General features: G+C 44.7%; 1 protein-coding gene across 1 annotated transcript in view; it reads left to right on the top strand.

Annotated features, from left to right (window-relative positions):
• The first annotated feature begins 605 nt into the window (after positions 1-605).
• Positions 606-21,404, top strand: part of LOC111141440 (synaptosome associated protein 25) — an 84,055-nt gene continuing 63,256 nt past the window's right edge. Inside the window, exon 1 of the mRNA XM_022493998.1 lies at positions 606-762. The gene's annotated coding sequence lies outside the window, so the exon portion shown is untranslated. The remainder of the gene's footprint in view (positions 763-21,404) is intronic.

Here is a 21,404-nt window from a genome sequence, read left to right on the forward strand (position 1 = left end):
AACTCCAAGCGCTCGATGCTGCTTTGATAAAATGAAGAAATCACTCATAAAAATAGCAGCCCACGTAGCCTGGCCATATATGGAGCTGGTGAGGGTTGACAGGGATGCCCCTTCGGAGCCGCTTCTTTAGAAAAAAACACATTGCAGCTGAAGTCTCCTCAGCTCCCCCCTCCCCCCCTTTCTACTCTTCTGCCTTCCCCTCCCCTTCTATGACTCAACCAAAGACAATTCAGCGGGGGGTGGGGGGATTATATATAATCGCATATATGTCGCATATATAACACAATATATACACAGAGAAATACATATATACATATACATACACACACAAAGAATATCAGAAAACCAGTTGCGAGATAAATGTATTTGCCTGACACGGGGTGTGAAAATGGAGTCATTTAAGAATCGTCCCGTTCAGGTGTTTATAATAAACCCTGAAATACGAAGGTTTGCAGTAAAGCGCACGGGGAGCTGAGTCAAGCGCTCCGCACAACTCGGCTCCTCCCCTCCCACCGCCAGCCTCCATCCTCCCTCCGCCCTCCCCTCAACACACTTCCTCCCCGCCCCTCCGAGAGAGGGCTATTAAAAGCTGCTGACGTCAAAAGGGACGGCCATCTTTGATGAGGGCAGAGCTCACGTTGCATTGAAGACGAAACCTCGGGGAGGTCAGGCGCTGTCTCTCCTTCCCTCCCTGCTTGGCGGCTCCTCCACACTTGCAACCTGCAAGGGGCCGGGCGAACACCACCCTCTGAAGAAGCCAAGGTAAGGAGCCTCCACCTCGGGTCGTGGTTCTGGTTTTGGATGGCTGCATACCCAGAGGGTACCACAGACAGGGAGACCAAGTGAGCTTGGGCAAATACAAGTATTTGTGTACCTAGGGTGCGGTATTCCGTGTGTGCGCGTTGGGATAGCTCCGGTCTGGGGCTTTATAAAGTATTTTCTAGGTGAGCTGCTTGGGGAAGAGAGGAATGGGGACATTGCAGATGGAGCGATGGGAAGGAAGCGCAAGGATACGTACCGAATAATAACTTACTCTTTCGAAACAGTAGTGGGACTCTCTCTCTTCCATTTTGCCATGCAGTTTTCAGAGATGTTTAGGCTGCTAGGTTTTTTATTTTGTTTTCTGTAGACCAAAACAAACAAACCCTGTCGTTCTGACCCTGTTATTTTGACTGTTGTCGTTAAGGCGCTATTATCCAGGGAAGAATTAGGGAACAGGCAGGTTGTGGGCGCTAGGGAGGCGAAAGCAGAAGGGGGAGTTCCCGCCCCGGGCAAGCCGAGCTGCAGCCTCCATGCCCCGCGGACTTGATTTATGCCGCCTGCTTCACGTCAACTGCAGGCTGGCGGGAGGCGGGCGGGTCGTGCTGTGTGGGAGGGCTCTGCGGAGGGCTGGCGGGGGTGGGCTCGCCTTGGGGACTGCGGCGGTCCGCAGTCAGCACCCTGGACAGCAATACCGAGGGACCTCGAGGGCGCCCGCGACCTTTCAGCACCGCGAACAGCGGTCCGGCTGCCACGCCGCATCTACCCGCGGCAGAGATGCCCGGCCAGAGCTGGGTGTTTAGGGCTGGAGACCAAATTGCCTCTCTGAGACCCCGATCTCACAGAGACTCCCTAATAGAGAAGGCATAGTAGGTTAACAGTTTAAAAAAAAAATCCTGCTCACAGGACTCCTTTGCAGGCAATTAATTACCTCTCCCATCCTCAGCTCCTTCATAGCTTCAAAAAAATAAGTCTACTTGTGGAAATTTTCGTGTTACCCCCTTCCCCCCCTTTTAGGTCGAAAATAAACACATTTCTTAAATTTTAAAAAAAATCTGCACTCATCCTCCAGTTGGATATCAAGGGTTTTGTTTTTAACACAGAGTTTGTCTGCAGACCTTCAGTGGGTATGAATGAGGTATATATGTAGATACCAACATGATATTTCCATATTTTTTTATTTGATTAAAAAAAGAGGGGGTAGTTGAACTAAGCAGAATCAACTTTAAGAACAAATCCTTCTTCTCCTTCCTTCTCCCCCATGCTTGTAATTAGGCATGAACATAAGCACACACTCACAAAAATACATCTCTGAGAAATATTACAGGTCCTACAGGGTATAGATTTAATCTCTTTGGCTATGGTTTCAGAGTGAGTGGAAGTGTTTCCTATGGACCTTAGTTATCTCAAGCTGATAGTTTCTGATTTGAACATCATTAAGACTGGTTTTCCTCAGGAAAATCCAACTGTGTCCTTCAGGGTAATGCAGGTGTTAGATTGAAACCAGACTCTGACCTAAAGATCTACTGCAATTTCTATTACGGCACTGCGGGATTTTGCTGAGACAGTGATAAGTACTTTAACCATTTTCTATTCTGAGGCTTGGGGCCTCTGAGTGAAAAAAATTACCACTGGGATATTTCCTGCTGTTTGATATAACTAAAATTGGCATAAAATGACCAGGAGCAAAACTGTACTATTTGAATAGTTGTTAAATAAGAGTAACAGCGTCATAGGTAGGAATCTATGCAGCGCATTAAAAGAAACACTGTCATGAATCTTTGAAAAGCCTCACAGTAAGATCTTGGATTGTTTTTGTAAGTGATAACTCCAATCATTTCTATACTAGAGCTCCTAAAATGCCCTGTCAATATAGAGGAGGTACTTTCACTGCCGGCTATTTATTTCCTAATGTTTTCCTATTTCATGATAACCATGTGTTTCCATATGAGTATATACTGGCCTATTACTGTATATAGTTGTAAAATTAATATTCATGGGTACGTAAGTGCATGGAAAAATTTTATAACTCTGCAATCTGCAAGCGAAATAAACAACTGTGTTTTAGTGATGGGAGGAGGGGAGAAAAGATGGGTAGGAGTCTTTAAAAATGCTTTGACTTCATGCTGCATGTCCAGACAGCTCTGCGTAGTTGCATCAAATGAAAAAGCCTAACGCTGCTGGAATTACGTGCTTGGACATTAGTAATTACTGCTGGGTTTGTTTGCTAGTGGAAGACTGGGGGGGATGGGGGGTGGAGGTAGAAGACCGCAGTGGAGCTGGCAAAGGGCAAAGATCTGGAAAGAAGTGACGATGTGCACAATTATGGAGCTAATTCTAGAACAGCGTACTGAGAAATTAAAGAAAAACATAATTGAAGCATGAATTTAACATTTATATTATTGATAAGCTTCAGGAAAAAAAATGAAGAGATTTTCTGTTTTAAATTTTAAACATCCAGGGCAATACGGCAAGAAGAGGCCGGAGCAGATGGACATCAGGATGTGCCAGGAAACATTCATGCAGACCCTCCGATGGTACCTGCTTGTTTGTTCATTGGCATTTTCTGCATTATCACCTTGGCATTCAGAATGTGAAACAGTTTATAATCTTCTTAACCTCTCCATGGTAAAAATCTCCCAAGAATTTCAGTTTTATTCCTATTTTGTTAAACATGCACAACCACACATGCACAAACACAATAAACTGCCCCTTAATTAGCTTGTCTAATGGCATTCCTAAACTCTAAGTGTTAGCCCCAGAGTGGTGTTTATCAACCAGAAGACTGATATTTCTGCCAGTGGCACCTCTTCCTATAGCAGCCAGCCTTCAGCAGAACGTGTAGGTTTTGATGATTAGTAGAAATAAAAGATAACTTGAGAAAGAGATTGAGAGTGGAGACATGAAGGATAAAAATAGATAAATCTGCTCTTTTATATGATGTACTATGAAAAAACCATTTTTCTCACATTACGGAGCTGCTTTTCAATTCTATAAAGGTAAGAAAATTGGTGTTGTCAGCCTCAGCGTAGATACATTTCTGCAGTGTCATCCCTTGTCAGCAAGGACCGATGTGATAGGAAGATATTGACCAATCAATGAGCACCAGATACATAAATGAACCCCATGGAGGATATAAAGTCTCATGCTTATATGGTCTTTGACCTCAGTAAGTTTAGCATGTAATAATCTTAGTAAAAATAATGAACAACAAAAATTAATAAATAATACCAGAATAAAATACAATAAAACAGTGGAAGAAAAATCATGAAGGGAATATATAATGATTTGCCCACTGAGTGTGACCAGAAATAAAGAAGGTAAATTCTAAGGAGGACAATATTGCATTGGACTAGAATGATCTGAGCAAGAAGGCAGTACATCAGCTGATTTTTGGAGGTTGGAGAAGTGGGGGAAATCTGCTGAGTAAAAGTTACAGCATAGGCAGAACTACACATAAGGCAGGCCCAAGTTATGGACAGCAAATATCCATCCATTTGGGTAGTGAGTAGCTTATGTTGGGGAATATGCTGGAACAGAGACTTGAAGCCTTCTATGGAAGGCTTTGAATACCAAGTTGATGATTTAGTGCTTTATTTCCTAAGGTTAATTTCAGAGCAGATGCTGATATAATAAAGTAACCAGGTCCTTCTTAACATCTGGGAACTGCTGTTTCCAGAATGGATTACATTTGGCTTCCTCCAGAAATAGAGGGAAGTAAATTGGTATAAAGGATGATTAATTAGAAGAAAAAAAAATCAGTTCTCATTTAGGCATCCTTTAAGATCCCTTCTCAGGATATACATGGACTTATGAGTCTGCCTAGAAGTTAATGATAAGGCTCAAATTTTCATTATTAACGAGAACAAATTATTCAAGATGAGCACCTATCAGAAAGATTGCAAACCAAGTCAAGAAACCAGGAATGAGAGGTACCCAGAAGGTACACATGCACAATAAACTTGCAGAGCACTCTCTTGCATTCTTGGAGCATTCTCCCTTGTAACATACACTGGCTGGCTGAATGAAAATAGAGGCCAGTTTTCCTGTGCATATTTCAGGCAGCCTGACATATACAACCAGTCCCAAGTAGCTAAAACTGGAAGAAAAAAAAAAAACTATAGTAAAATTTTGGAAAACTGAGGTGAGGTGGACAGATAGCCTATCTCTTTCCCTACCATCCTAGCTGACTCTGCTGAGTTCCCTTACTCCAGGACTAGCTCAAGATCTGAACTATACCTATTTCATTTTTAATCTTGTGGTTACCGCTCTCACAGCAGAGCTTCAGAATTACAAATGCTGTCAGAACTGCTGAACTGAAATAGTCAGAGACTCCATGCGGAGGAATAAGTGGCAGTTGCAGACATAGATCTTGTTGCTATTTCAATTCTCACGTGGAAGTGTCGAGGGACTATGCTCATCTGTTCTTCACTGAAACACTGGCAGGTGAGACATCCTTAGGATAACATGTTGATTTCCAAGACGATTCCCTGGGGGGAATTTGGAAATAGTGACGTTTCAGAGGAGGTCAAACTGGAGGTTATTAAACTGAATGCAGAGGGCCTATCAAGAGGGAGGGAGGAGACACTGTGTAGCACTGAGGAAGCAGGACACGGTGAGTGCAGAAAGGGTTTTAAAGTATAATTAGTTGTAAAAGGGGAAAGACATTTCAGGGAAATTTCCAGAGAACTCTAGCTGCAGTGTCAGAATTACTATCACTGCTCTAATGATAATAGGTACTCACTGCTACATAATTTTCTTCACAAGGATTTCAAAGCATTTCACCAAATATAAATGTACCACCAGTTTCTGATTTCTAAATGAATACTGCAAACCACAGTTATAGGATGCGTTCATATATGATATTAGATAACATTTAGTAAGCCATAGCTCTCATGTAGAAGAACAGAGATACCCAAAGCCACGATTAATCAGAATAGGCCTATGGGGGAGAAGAGTAAAAGATTTTACCTGTCCCAGTTCAGTAAATCTGCATAACAACCCTGTATTCAGGGTATCGTTACTATTTCCATTTTACAGATGAGCAAACTGAGGCAACGGAAGGCTAAGAAACTTGCTTAAGATCACAGAGCAGAGCCAGGATTTAAATGTGATCACTCTGAGTCCAGAGACTAAGCCATTAACTGTCTATTACACGACCTCTTGCATCATCCACATTTTTCATATCGGCCAAATTGGGCCCAGAGAATGTACATGATTTCTTTTCCAGTATCTTTTCCCCCTAGGTTGGGCTGCAGGGCACGATGGCTAAGATGCTGATCAGGAGCCAGGAGACCCAGTTCTAGCCCTGAAGCATCTGCTTGTAATTTCCTGTTTGGGAGTGGAGTCCCCCTATCCTTACATAAGTCACTCAACCACCATTGAACTCAGTTTGTTTATCTATAGAATGGCAGATCTGGACTAATATTTTCCAATATCTGTACCATTCAGAAGTTAATGAAATTGGTGCTGAAAACTCTGGATAGTAGGTCTGGGTCCAGTGATCTGTTGATCTCAGCAGGCCCTGCCTTAACATTGCTTCAGTACCCGACCTGACTCCCACCCCCATTATGAGATTAATTTACATCCATAGTCTCCCTCCTCTTCAATTTCTCATTCCCTCTCTCTCTTTCTCTTTCTCCCTCTCCCAGTAATTTCTTTCACATCATCTTTCTGAAGTCTTTATGGTCAGACTTCAGAAATCCTGGCTTTTTCCTCAAAGCCCTGATCTGAGCCATCAGTGTTTTGGGGACCTTTCATCCTTCTCAATCAGATTTATTGTTCTCTAGCACAGACTGTTTCCTCCAACCTGCCTAAACTTTTTATAATTCTTTTCCCAGCCTAATTAATTTTTTTATCCCTTTCTAGACCTAAAGCAGTTTATTAGCTACTATTTCTTCATTTCTCCTCTTTCTTCCTCTGCCACTTGGAAAAAAGGAAAACACTTTCGTAGAATCTGTGAGCTCTTAAGTACTTAAAACATAACAATTTCATGTGATTTGAATCACGTAATATTAGTAGCTAGCTCAAAAACTAATCAAGTTTGATGGATGGGTTAAGGGTGGGGAGGGAAAATAACATTTTAAAAAGCCTTAAGGGGGTGCCTGGGTGGCTCAGTGGGTTAAAGCCTCTGCCTTTGGCTCCAGTCATGATCTCAGGGTCCTGGGATCAAGCCCCGCATCGGGCTCTCTGCTGGGCAGGGAGCCTGCTTCCTCCTCTCTCTCTGCCTGCCTCTCTGCCTACTGGTCATCTCTGTCTGTCAAATAAATAAATAAAATCTTTATTAAAAAAAAAAAAAAGCCTTAAAGGTCAAGGGACAAAGAGAAGGTGAAGCCTTAAAGCCTCTGAGATTTACAGTTCAGAGGCTAGCAGCTGGCCGTACAATGTTTATTAATTAAACTCAGAGTCACATGTGAATTGAAGTCCCATGGTCCAGAAAAGCCATGTTCTCCTTGTTGCTAAAATCCCGTTCCTCCTGCAATGTTTGAGCAGCGTTTTACCAGAGTAAAGCATGGCATTACAAGAGGAGATCCTAACTGACTTCTTCACTGCTGACTCTCAGAGGTTAGCCTCGGTAGTGATTTAACCGATGACAAGAACAAATCTGTATCCCCTAAAAGAGATGGGGGACAATCCTGTGGAAGGGTTCGTGTTTCCTTTTAAATGCTCAGTGATCACTCTAGAGAAATTGAAAGTAAATGACAGTGTCATCACCAGATTGATGCTCCATGACAGCAGCACTAGCTTTATGGATGGGCTTTCTGTGGTCGTGGAAAAATACAAATGATCCTCATAGCTAGTAAAGGAAGCCAAATTGTGTTTCCTGTGAAGGGGGAACTAAACTCACTAATCTTTTCTTCTGCTTTGGGGTTTTTGTTATTGTTGTTGTTGACCTGATTTGGTTCCTAGTACCCAGAGATGGCTAATGCTCTCGCGTCTTAAATTGAGACTGTTGTGTGCTTTCGGCTCCCTCACCTCCTCCATCCTCCAAAACGGTCCATTTTACACTTGAAGAGCAAGATTCTATTCCCACTAAAATGGTAGGTTCTACAAAATGACCATCTGGTCTCATCACTTCCCCACCATTTCCTATAACCAAATCCCACCTGTCACAGGTTTTGAACTTGGGAGATGACTCTTCATGTCTGCAGGCTTGAGCCAGTGGCTTCTCTTCTTTACTGAGGGCAGCACTTCTGAAAATGAAAGCCTCAGAGGTGCCCCCCTGAGGCCAGATTTGCACTGCACTCCGGCCCTGCTCCTATTTCAGACAAATCCCTTTGTATAGTTCTGAGAATTCTGCAAGTTGGACAGAATTCCTTTGCGATGGGGACTCTCAGGCCAAATTGCTGATTTCCTTTCTTCATATTCATCTTTTGTACAGTTTCAAAAAAATAATGACTGACAAATTGCTAAGCCATGCATTTCTTGAATTTCTCTGCAGTTAGTCCAAGATCCATCTGACAGCTCTAAGTAAATCAGACCGTGACTTATCCATTGATAAACAGAAAGTAGAGGGACATACATGCCCATGTGTCTGCTAGGAAGACTATGCAATAGTCCTGTCAAGTGAATTTTTTATTTTATTGGGAAATCCTATTGTAACCTCACTGTAACACTAGTAATCAAGATAACATTCCTGATGTAGGCCAGGCCAGGGAAATTGCTGATCATATCCAGTTTTTCCAATTCTAAGATGACTCTCCCTAGTATTCCTCAAACTTAAATCAGCTGTCATTATGGCACTTTTCATTAATTAATTAATTCAACAAATATTTATTGAGCATCTGGCATGTGCCAGGGAAACACTGTACTGATTACCGAAGATAGAGCAGAAAATAAAGCATGCACGTTTCTGCCCTCAGTGCATTTTTCTGGGCATCCCCTTTTGACATGTTATTATTTTAGAAGACGTGTTTCACATAGGATCCCTTTTTTAAACTAAGATATTAACCCAACTTAGAAAAGAACGTGGCTCTCTATTCAATATGCGCAATTGTTTGAAGGTTTCTACTGAGTGGTCAGTATCCATAGAGGGATTGCTACATCATAAACAGAATATGTATTAACACCCTCAGTCATCAAGGAATTCAGTAAATGTCTAAGATATGCCCTTAAGTAAATTTGTCTCTATGGACATGGCAATCAACTAAGATATCACTAACATTTCCTTTAAGTACATATATCCCAGTCAATTGGGACCTCTCTCTATATAGATCCTTCCCACCAGTCATGGGGGAAACAGATCAAGCTTTGAAGAACATGGTACCTCCTCAGTCAGAAAACCTAGCCCTGACTATAAAGGTCATGGAACAATGCAAGGATAGGGTGACTGAGAGAAAGAGCAGCATTTTTTGATGACAGTACTTCCCAAGCCAATCCACTTACCTCCTCTGGGAACTTCCTGTCTTGAAACAAGGTTTCAAAGATTCAGGATCAAGTAGAAGTATGTATTAGGCTCCCAACTCTTGCCTTTAGAAATGTACCTTTTCCTCCCAATGAGCAATGCTCCCATCTCCCTTATATGATTTCTCACATAGCTTTGTAATTACATGTGCATTTTTCTTCCTTAACAGACTATAAAATTTTTGAGAGCAAGGGCAATATGTTAACCATTTTTGAATCCTTGGTAACAATGCCTGTCACACACCAGGTATACAGGACATGAGTGAGTGAATGGGAATACCAACCACCCCTTTGCAGAAAAAAGAGTTCTACTACTGTAAGTAATTCCTCCTTTTATTAACCAAATGTTACGATCAGAACAACTCAGGAATGAATATTCACCCTAACTGTTAGAATGAAGTTGATGCCAACGAAGCCCTTGTGTTCACCTCAGCTAGCTACCAAACTTTGGCAAATAATTTCTTCTTTCTGACCTGCTCTTTTATCACCTATGAGTCAGGGGTTAAAATGCTGATGAACACTCAGGTGATTCTCAAGGAAAGTGTGGCCAAAAGCAGGTTTGTATTCAGGGATGAAAAGCCATTGCCTATGAGTGATTTAAGTCAAATTACATACAGAGCCAAGCTATTTGACTTATATAAAATACACAGCTAAAATTCTTTACTTTTTACTAAGATGAAAAAGATGTTTTTGATGCCGCTGTCCACACATATCACAGTCACTGGGGGATAGCGTGGTTCTTCAGCCAACTTTCATTTTCTGGGTTACGTATTTGCTTCTTCTCTGTTAGAATGGTGGCATGGTTGAGTTGGCTTCCCAGAAAATGCTAACTTTTCTTTCAAACATCCAGTGTTCTCTTGCCTAGGAGAGAAAAATAAACTGAGGCATGATGTGGTAAATCACTCCCATTTATCTTAAAAAAAAAAAAAAAAAAAAAGAATGCTGTTACCAGCTAAGGACTGAATTTTGCATTTCTTTTTCCCCAGCCCTTCTCATGAAACAAGTCTAAAACCATGGGTCAGTTACCCTGCACCCTACTTTTTCCAGCTACAAATAAGGCTACCACTTGATGAACACAAGAAAAAGCTAACTAACTTATGGAATGACTATGGTATGGTACACTAGACCATTTGCATACATTATCTCATTGAATCTCTATGGCAACCTTAAAAGAGCTTAAAATTCTCATCTCTGACTGCAAAGCCTGTGTTTTTTCCCATCGCCCTATGAATTTTCCCATCAGTTGCATACAATCCATTGAAATCTAACACAAAGCATGCTCTGGACATGTAGAACATGAGTCAGCAAAATCCAAAAAAACTCAGTGCTCTGGGCTAGAAAGTCAGGTGAGATATGGTAGTATGGGGAACCAGGAGAAACAAAGTATCCAGCAAGCTCCTTGAGCACTGCATTGAGAGAAATGGTTGCATACTTGGCCCATTTCTGCCACTGCAATTATAGGACCCGGACCAACTTATGTAACCTGAATTGAGCCTCAATTTTCACGTCTATAAAAAGCAAGGAATAGCTGCCTTACGTATGTCATGTGGTTGTCATGAGACTTAAAGGAGCTAATGCTTGTCAATGTCTATTCCTTCCATCACTCTGCAATCGAGGAGGAAACTGTTGTTACCATGCTCTAGTAGCCATCATTTGCCATGCCAGATTTTTACTGCAGATGATGTGAAGGCCGCATGCTTCTTTTCCTCTTTATAATGTTGAGTTTGCTTAAAGACATAGGTCTTGGTATCATTATATCTTAGTTTGCGCAGCATGCATGTTAAAATGGGAAAATGTGTCAACAGTCTGGTTTTTCTACTTGGGGGAGGATTTTTAAAAGCATCTCTGCTTACGGAGTGGCCTCGTGAGTCTCCAGATAGCGTTTGGAGACACAAGAGGCTCAGTTATGGTTTAAACCCTGGTCCCCTTTTGCTTGGTGCCTGGGGACTTAAGGCCCTTAATGAGTTAAAAAGAGATGATATGCAAAATTTCCTGCTCTTCTTTAGCTTGAGAAAAAGAAATTTGCTGTAAGCTATTTTGTGAATCGTTACCAAAGCTACATCTGTTGGCTTCATTTTGTATTCAGCTTTGTGTGAGGTTTTTTGTCGGGGAGGGTTGGATTCCTTACTAAATATTGTGTGCATGCGTGTGTGTTTTGTATGTGCACACAATATGCAAGCAGAGAGGTGCAAACACAGATGTTTTCTTGGAGGCGGGTTTGGGCACAAGATTCCGGCCCATCTCACCTCATTGTCAAAAGCTTTAGTTTTATTCATAAGCCAATAAATATAAAACCTGCATAGGTGAGTTACATGAGCTGCAAAATGGATGCTACTATGTTGCATTCACAGAATGATTTCTCTTCCAAGTTCCAGATCCCCCAAAGCAACCCTGCCTATGGCCATGACCTCAGATTCTGCTTTTGGGAGAAGTCCTGTGCATCTAGGCCTTGAGGATAGGAGAGCTTTTTGGGAAAATTTTTGAAACTCACATTGTCTTTTGAGCATCTACTATGTACTAGTTACTATATTTTAGTCTATTATACTGGTATAGTACTAGTATACTACAAGTATAGGATGGTCTAGTATACTAGTAGCTAGTATTTTTTGCTTTTTTACATTTTATGTATTTATTTGAGAGAGAGAGAGCATGTGTGCAAGTAGGGGGAGGGGCGGAAAGAGAGAGAATCTCAAGCACACTCAGCGTTGAACACAGAGCCTCACAAGAGGCTAGATCCTGGGACCCTCAGATCACGACCTGAGCCGCAATCAACGGTCTGACAGTTAACCAAATGAGCCACCCAGGCACTCCCTACTGTAGCTAGTATTATACTTAATTTGTACAGCAACCTTCTAAGTGGTGGGTGTTATTTTCTATACTTAGAGAGGATACTGTTTGATAAATGTCCTTTCAAGGTGCTAAGTGCTGCCTGTCCCCTCTCCATGAACCAGTGGATACATTAACTGGGGTTAGTGATCCAAATATCAGGCTTTCTGTTTTAGCCTGACTAGGGAAAAAATGGTTAGGACCAGCAGTCGGAGTCAGATGAGTTCTGCTCCAAGTCTACATTGGGACCCACCAAGGGAGAAAGGGCTGCAGAGATATGTGTAATCAGAACATCTAGAAACCTAAGGTCCTACCTTCCTTCTCCATCCATCCTTCCCAAAGCACAGAATCTTTCTCAGGAGGTTTGCAGCTTGGAGCAGACAAATCTGAGAGAAAAAACCAAGATGGGAGAGAGAAAGTGGGGAGCCACCATGAGCTCTGATTGCTCACTGCCGATTTCCTATCTCACAGAGTACTTGAGCTGGGGCAAATAAAGAAAGGGTTGGAGAGGATGGTGGAAGGTCTCTTCCCAGTACTGGTCTTCCCAAAGAGTGGAGGTTCCCATTTTAAGGGACAAGGTAGGAATTGATGAGTCTTTGAACATCAGAAAAGTTCCTCCTTCTTCCACACTGCTAATACGAGAGAAAACTTGAGTTTGAACTTAAGATCCTAAGTGCAGTATTACTGACCCTCCACAATCAGTGACCCATTACATTAGGACACTGGTTCTTAGGCGAGGGTCTTTGGACCAGCATCATCATCATCATCATCATCACCGGAGGGGTTGTTAGAAATGCTGTTCTGAGGCCCCACTCCACACCTACACAATCTGAAACTCCAGTGCAGTGGGGAGGGGTGGAGTCTGTGTTTTCATCCCCTCCAGGTGATTCTGAGGCAGGCTCAAGTTTCAGAACTAACGTGCTAGCGATCTTAGGAGCTCCTCAAGTGTTCACATTCATCTTAAACAGGGTCTGATGAGGATGAGGTATTTTCACTGTCTCTGCCTCACAAAAGCTGTGACCAGGAACTTAGAGAGAGAGGAGCTATCCTGGGCCACTGGCTAGAAGTCTCTACTCACTGAGGACAGGAGTCTTAGGTGGGGGATGCAGGGCTCCTTTTTATACGTTTCTCCCCCTGCAACAATGGCTCAATCTCTTGCTCCTAGAATCTGCCCCCCAAAACCTCTCAAAATGTAAAATTGCTCCAGATGACTAGGAAGCCCCTTTCTTCTTTCTGCTGAGCCAGACTGAAGGATACCAGAGAGGAAAATGTACCCACTGTGCAAACGATACAGCCATTCCCATGACTCCTCTTTTGGTCTCCTCCATAAACTGTCACAGGTACAAGGAGGGGACATGACCGCTTTTCACACATCCCTGCAGTTTCTTATTTACTGCTCTGGACCCCAGCACCAACTGCCCTTGAGGAAAGAAAAGATCCTGCTGGCTCACATTGCCCTTCTTTTCTGTGTAGAATCACATATTTGGGTTGCTGGGGCAGACTTCACAAATGGCATTTTTAAAAATGACACATGACCAGGCCCAGAGATAAATGACTTACCAGAGCCGCAGCTTAAGTGTTTGCAGCCAGGGCTTTTGGCTCACAGTTGAGTGCTGCTTCTGCTGCCCTGGGCTGCCTTGCCACTTCTGCCTTCACCTCTTTCACTTTTCTCCCCAGCACAGGGCCACACTCCAGGCCGGAAATCTCTCAGTCTGTTGTTACCCTCCGAGGCCTTTGGCCTCGGATGGTGACCCAACGTCTATAAAAGCAAGGAAGGAACATTCTTATGATTCTCAGCTGCCAGGCAGAGCTTCCCAAAAAGGTTGGCTGTATGGCTTATGTCTTTTAGGTTTTGCACATAACAAAAACCCAAATATAAGTGGTTTAGGCAAAAATGGGGATTGACTGGCTCAGAGAATGCAAGTAAATGTTGAACAGCCAAACCATGGGAAAGGCAGAGGTTTGCTATGGAAGGTTCACACTTTCCCTCCTGTCCTTGATTCCTTCTGAACACTGACTCTGCTTTCTCTTTGAAAAACCCAGTTCCTCCTTCCACGTACCAGAAACGTGGCACCCAATTTGTTCTTCTTACACATCCACTATGGAAAAGGCACTGCCATTTGTTTCCTGTACCCCACGTTCAGAAATCTTGGGGGAAGACCCTGGTTGATCCAGCTCAAGGGCAAGTGCTCACCTACGCCCCTCAGCTGTGAATGTGAAGTGTTAGGGAGAGTAGGACTTGGAGGCTAGAACCACATGATTCGATTGGGGGAAGAACCAGTTTCTTGGCAGACATAGTAAGTCATATTATGTGTCCTATATACACAGACATAATTTTTATCAGGTCACTTACCAAACACTTGTCTTAATTCACCCTGTAAGTGTTTAGTGACACTTGCTTCTTTTTTCCAAATTGTTTCTCCTGCTATGACCTAATTTTTAAAACTTCATGGCAGCTCTGGCAGGAAAGATGGTAAAAGAAAACAAAAAATAACCATTTTTCGGATCTAAAGACTGGGGCCTAAGAATCTGACTGCCATGGGGGCACCTGGGTGGCTCAGTGGTTAAGCCTCTGCCTTTGGCTCAGGTCATGATCTCAGGGTCCTGGGATCGAGCCCCGCATCGGGCTCTCTGCTCAGCAGGGAGCCTGTTTCCCCCTCTCTCTCTCTCTGCCTGCCTCTCTGACTACTTGTGATCTCTGTAAAATAAATACATAAAATCTTAAAAAAAAAAAAAAAAAAAGAATCTGACTGCCCTGAAAAAGGCAGTCAAATTAGTCAAAGGCAGGGCCAGCTCAAGGATGAAGGTTGGCCAGATGTCCAGTTCTGTTTCTAATTCATGGAGGGCGAACTAGTGGCCTTAGGCTTAATATGACCCCAAAACTTACTTTATTTGGCCAGTGCTGGATTTGCAGATATCTTAAATACGAATGCCTTAAGGCAGCATATGTCCCCTCCAATTTGCCATAGAGCCTAACACTACAAAACTTTTTATACCTGGTTCAGTCCACTTGGTTCTGTTATCTTCCTCTATCCTAGAGACATTTGAGTTTCTTCTGCAGCCTGCCAAAATTATGGCATTTGTGGTGGTTCTGTGACCTGCCAGAATCAAATACAAGAAGTTTCTTGGGTTATTTTGCCACAATTCTTCCCTCGAGATGTCTTCATCAGTTAAATCAATATTTTGAGAGCTAAGATGGGGCAAATAAATTGTACTAAATAGACCAACTAATTTTTTTACTTTTTAAAAATCTGAATACAATTAGCTTTTTGCTTTTCCCACTGACCCTGCTGGCAATCTGGTGACAGCTATGAATCCCTTTGCAGAGTGACATTGTTTTAATGTATAAAATAGAATATGTAAGCTCTCATAAGAAACAAGTTGTATTGAAATACAATTATCAAAATTTTTTATAATTTATGATATAGTAATACATGATCTTTTAAAAAGTACAGCATAAAATAGCAATATTTGGTGGAGAGTCTAACAACAACCACAATTTCAAGTGGTGATGAGAATATATATTTTGAGATATCTGTAACAACAATGGCATAATCCTAGAAGACATCTGAGGTTTCTACTGGGTTCGAGAACCACATCAGGGTTCAGGACCCCCTCCAGTGCTCCCAGTGGGGGGGTGGGAGTAAGCCAATGGAGAGGAAGGAAGGATTGATCTACATGCCATGTGGGCACAGGCAATACCTGGGGTTCCCCAAAGCAGTTATTTTTTGCTGTGTAACAAATTATCCCCAAACCTAAAACAGCAATTTCTTATTGTTCTTGGGCCTCTGGGTTAGCTAGGTTGACTACCAGTTGACTACCAGTCAGCTGGTAGACTTCTGGGGTCTAGCTAGGTTGCCTACCAGTTGACTACCAGTCAGCTGGTAGACTTCTGGGGTCTTGTCGGTCTGTAACATCCTCACTTCCATGAATGGTGATTGGTACTGGGTGTGGGCTAGAGTGGCAGGTTACTAGACCACATATCTCTCATCATCTGAAAACAGAAAGGGTGAACACCACTATGGAAGCACTTTTCAAGTCTGTTTAGGTCACATTTGCTATTGTCCCATTGGCCAAAGTAAGTCTCATGGCCAAGCACAGAGTCAGTATGGGAGAAACTAGAGACACCGAGAGGGGAGTTCTTCCAACCATTTTTGCAAAATTATCTACCACAGCTCCCGGCAAACTTGGGAGCATTAGACAGAGAAAGCCCTTCCGTCTACCACAGGTTAGGCATCAGGCTCTGCCTGTCCATCCTGGTGCTAGACAACTCCCACCAAATGCCACTAAAATCAGGGAATTTAGGCATGGTTTATTATTAACCTGCCAAACTTAGAGGCCCTGGGCGTAAGTTTTTGACTCCTTGGGCCAAGGAGGTACCTGGAACATCTTGCTATATCTCTCCAAGTTGACCAAACAACCACAGCCCCAGATGTCCGGTAAATTCACGGGGTAGGCAAAAGGAAAATTTTCTCCTCTGAGCATTAAGGATGAGTAAGCCTTTCTGGATTCAGACTGAAAAAAAAAATCACCTTCTTATTGTTTGGTGATGACGTTTCTTTCTTTCTTTCTTTTTTAAAGATTTTATTTATTTATTTGACAGAGAGAGACACAGCAAGGGAGGAAACACAAGCAGGGTGAGTAGGAGAGGGAGAAGCAGACTCCCTGCAGAGCAGGGAGCCCGATGCAGGGCTCGATCCCAGAACCCTGGGATCATGACCTGAGCCAAAGGCAGACGCTTAACAACTGAGCCACCCAGGTGCCCAACATTTCTTTACCTGAAATTTTGCCTGGGCTGGCCTTGGTGAGGGCAGTTGTATTTGAAGGGTTTTTGTTTTGTTTTTTTGTTTTTGTTTTTTCCTTTCCTTCCAGAAGCCCTCCCCTGTTTAAGCAAACTCTTCTTTCTGCTCTAATTGCAAGAGCTCCCCATAACGGTAGAAACAATTCTCAGCCCGTCCTCTGCCCAATGAGCACTTTGGAAATGGGAACCCAAGGGAGGAGGCAGTGGAAAAAACCCTGAAGGCTTTTCAACTGTGGTGCTGCGTCATGGAAAACCAGCCAGGCACCTGCGCTGGGCCTCCCAGCAGGTCCCACTGGAGCCCTCGTCTTAGTTATTCCGTAGATGAACAGGAGATGTCTGACTCACCCAGCTGTCTAGTCCCACACTTCAAAGAGCATTCTGAGTCCTGCTGTACATTTTCTCAGCTCACTTCACATATCAGATGGCAGACTCCTGAAGCTCAGACCCCGAGCAGAAGAATTGTTCTCTCTTTTAGATCCTGCACCCTCGTCTTTACTGAGCTCTCCCACCACACACACACAACTTAAAGGTTTCTAAATTCTTGAGTCAGAGTGCTATCTCACGTTGGGTCTTCCCAGAAGCAGACTCTGAAGAGGGATGTTAGTACGCATATCGTATGCGAGAGGCGATCCTAGGGAAGGCTGGTAGGTGAGCAGGGAAGTAAGAGAATGAGGAGGCAGTCAGCACAGAGGTGGGTATGGGCAGGTTATCACCTGCTGGGCCTCAGTCCCAGAATGCTTCATCCGAAAGGCAAGGAATCTGGAGTATTTGCGAAGCACTCCCATCCTTCATTGGCTAAGGGCTGTTCCCAGGGGTATAAACTTGCCTCCAGCCTACTCCTGAGTCTGGAGAAATCCCCACAGTAGGGAGTCATAGCTTGAGTAGCTCTCAGAATGTACAGGAAAGGTGGGGGCCAAGGAGATACAGGTGGGGCATTAAGAATGGCTGGTACCACTGTGTCAGCTGTCACCTCCAGACACCCCAAGCATCACAACACCTGTCTCGAGCTTTGGTGCATTGATGATTTAGTCCTGTGTTTATTTAACACATATTCATTGGGCTCCTACTGGGTACCATTCACTCAGCACCCGTAGGCTAGGCAGTAAGCTAAGGTTTGGGGGAACATCATCTCATTTGCTTGCCACGACAACCTGCAAGGAGGGATTATTGGTTTCATTCTACAGATGAGAAAAGTGAGGTTCAGTGAGGTTAATAAATTACCTCTAGTCCCTCGGCCTGAAAATGGCAGAGCCAAGATTCCCATCCTGGTCCACCTTCAAGTCTCAACTCCATTCCACGGTAAACCACCACCCAATTAGGTCAGGATACAATTCTCCTCATTTGAGAGAAGCCTCAGCCCCGTCCAGCCCCTGTGCCACCGTCTTCCAGAATCTCTCCTCTCTTCTTTGTCTGTCCTGTTCTTTCATCTCTAGTTCTCAAGCTGGTTCCAGGGAATTACCTCCAGCCTCTTTGGTATTGCAAACCCTCTCTCAGGGCAGGGGGCTGTCCCTCCCATCCTCCAGATCCCCTGACCCTGGCCATGGTGACCTCTTTCTCCAACCTCATTACGTCTTTGACTCTCTAGGTCTTTAAACAAACCCCAACTCACATCCACCCGTGATCTGTCCTCCTTCAACCAGCATGTGTCGGCACTTTGGCAGGTCCTGCTGTTTCCGATATCCTGCCAAAGGAATCAGGGAACCATCTCTTTGTGACATCTCATGACTTGAGGGCTGATTTCAGTTTTCACCCCAGGGACTCCATGCAAACAGGCAGCAAATGGCTTGTTTTTGAGCATCGGACCAAAATGCAAGTCCCAATTTACTGTTATTAATATTTTAAAAATAGAATGGCATGAGGTGAGGACCAGGAGAGGGAATAATTAATTCCAGCCTGCCAGCAGGGGAGTGGGAGGAAGGCAGCAGCTCTTGCTGTCTTGGGGAGGACACCCTGCAGTAAACACAGAGCTTCAGCCTCCAGGTGGCAAAGGAACATAAAGGGGGCAGGAGGGGTGCAAAACAATGCTGCACGGCACCATTTCAGAGAGAGTATGTCTGACTTCATGAAACACACACGATCCTTTCTAAAAACAATATCCTAGAGCATCAGCGCCAATACTACCACTGGTGCTCAGGGGCCAGTACCGGGGAGCAGCCCATTCTGTCCACCTCTCCCAGAACCAACCAGAAGATAAAGTTGGAACTACAAGAAGTGAAAGAATGGGACTGAGGTCTGTGATGGAAAACGGCTTGTTATAGACCTGTGAGTGCAAATTGTATACCATGGATCCAAATAGACCATTTTTATTTTTAATTTTAATTTTTTTATTTTTTGAGAGAGAGAGCATGAGCTGGTGGGTGCGGGGGACAGAGGGAGAGGGAGAGAGAATCTCATGCAGGCTCCATGCTCAGCACAGAGCCTGATGTGGGGCTCAATCTCACCACCCTGAGATCATGACCTGAGCTGAAATCAAGAGGCAGATGTATAATGGACTGAGCCACCCAGTTGCCCCCAAATAGACCATTTTTAAATGACCATTTTAAAATCCAAAGTGTTTTAGTAGAGAAGGAAGAGTAGGGGCCTTTGGCATTTAGGGTAGTTTTGAATCCCATCGTGGGCCACAACTCTCTAGGGCCTTTGGAATGCATGGTGTGCTGTGCCAACTCTGTGCCCCCGTGTGGGGGTTACATCACAGAATCAGGGAAGTTCAAGCTGGAAGAAATGTTGGGAAGCCTTCAACCCCAAAAACCCTCACTAACAAGTAAAGATACTCTTGTGACTTTGTTAAATTAACACCTGTTAACTAGGTCCCCCACCCTATACCACAACACCCACAAGGCTTCCCTAAGTGGAGCAACAGAGGCAAATAGGAGGGGGTAGAAGCCCTCTGATTTCAGGAGGCTACACCAGGAATGCACGGAGGCCTTTCTGGAACCCAGAAGCATTTCTTATTTCCTGCTGTGTCGTAGGACAGCAAACCCAGAGGCTTCAAGCAGCATTTATTATCTCACAGTTTCCACTGGTCATGATTGTGGGCACGACATGGAGGGGCTCTCTGCTCAGAGTCTCACAAGCTGCCAGAGCTGCATTCTCATCAGGAGCCTGAGGTCCACTTCCAAGCTCATTCAGGTTGTTGGTGGAATTCAGTTCCTTGCCTGGTAGGACCCAGGGCCCGGTTTCCTGGCTGGCTGTCAGGCTGGAATCCTTCTCAGGTCCTCATCACCTGGTCCCCCAGCAGGACCTCTCACCGCACTGCAGTTTACCTTTTCCAGGTCAGCGGCAGGATATGCTTAGAAGGATTTCGTTAGAAGGCCCGCCCAGCCCTCTTGGGAGGGCTTTCACCTGATCAGGCCAGGCCCACCAATGATCTCAAAGCCAACTGTTTGGGAACCTTGATCACACATGCAGAATCCCTTTACCTTCTCCATATTACCTAACCTGATTACAGCGTGACATCCCGTCCTATTCACAGAAGCCACCCACACTCAGTGGGAGGAGTTTCCACGCAGAGCCTATGTGGCGGGAGTAGGAATTGCGACAGCCATCTTAGAATTCCGCCCCCCACGCCAGGGAAAGCCCCGTTCTTCTTCCATCAGTTGGCCACGTGCTCCTACTCCAGAGGGCACCTGAATGCACGTCACACAGTCAGGGGCCTCCCAAACGACCGGTTCTCAGTGGCCGGGCTTCGTTCTGAACCGGGTAATTTTGATGTTTGCAGACCTGCCTGCTGGCCTGAGTTAGGGCCTGCGTGCATTTTCCTGACCTTGATTGCCTCAGTCCACAATCATCGCTCCAGAAGAGGCGAGGCTCGCAGAACCCTGGAAAAGCAGGCGGGGGGCTCTAGAGGATTTGACTTTCAGTGTTCGCTGTCAGCGTCCTGGAGAGTGATGCCAATGGCTCGGATTGCTCTGTGGAGCCAGCAATCACCGCAGGCTTGCGGCGGGGGGTGTCCCCGGCATGAGCTGTGGAAACGCCTGTGGGAAGCAGCTGCTGGGGGTACTAGGGATGTCCCGCAGCCTTGCTGAGCTTCCACAGGGCCAAACAAGAGGTCTGGGGCTGCCCACCCCATTCACGGGAGGTCAGCGTGCCTGTGGGGTCCTCGGCATTCTGAACCCTGCCGAAGCTGGGCTGCTTTGAGCCAGACAGAGCAGCGGAGGCCTTGACCAGAAAGTCAGGGACTGGGACGGGTCTCCAGGGGCAGGCTGGCGTGGGGAGGGGGCCTACAATCAGGGCCAGGGTGGTCTCTCTGTTCGGTGACCTCCAGGCGGCCTGGCAATGCCTCTAGAACCCCAATGGGCATCTGGTGGATTGAACCAGATGGCTTCTCTTTAGCAGCCATCCATCCTCCCTTCTTCCACTGTCATCTACCACGTGTTTATCACTTGCTAGACAGGAGGTTAAAATCAGGTAAGGCGGTAACAAGGGAGGCAGGGAAGGCCCTTCTGAGGAGATGGCAGCTAAGCTGCAGACAAGGAGGGACCCATGATGGTGGGGACAGTATTTCCAAAGGTTGGTGCAAAGCCCTGAGGCAGGAGCCAGGCAGGTGTTTGCACGTCTGGGGGGCTGGTGGCCCTGCAGGTAGGGAGTAACAAGGATCTGGGCAGGCGTCTCCCGC

The sequence above is a fragment of the Enhydra lutris genome, unplaced genomic scaffold (genome assembly GCF_002288905.1).
Source record: "Enhydra lutris kenyoni isolate GAN:26980312 unplaced genomic scaffold, ASM228890v2 scaffoldscaffold6, whole genome shotgun sequence".
In the NCBI taxonomy this organism is placed as follows: Eukaryota; Metazoa; Chordata; class Mammalia; order Carnivora; family Mustelidae; genus Enhydra; species Enhydra lutris.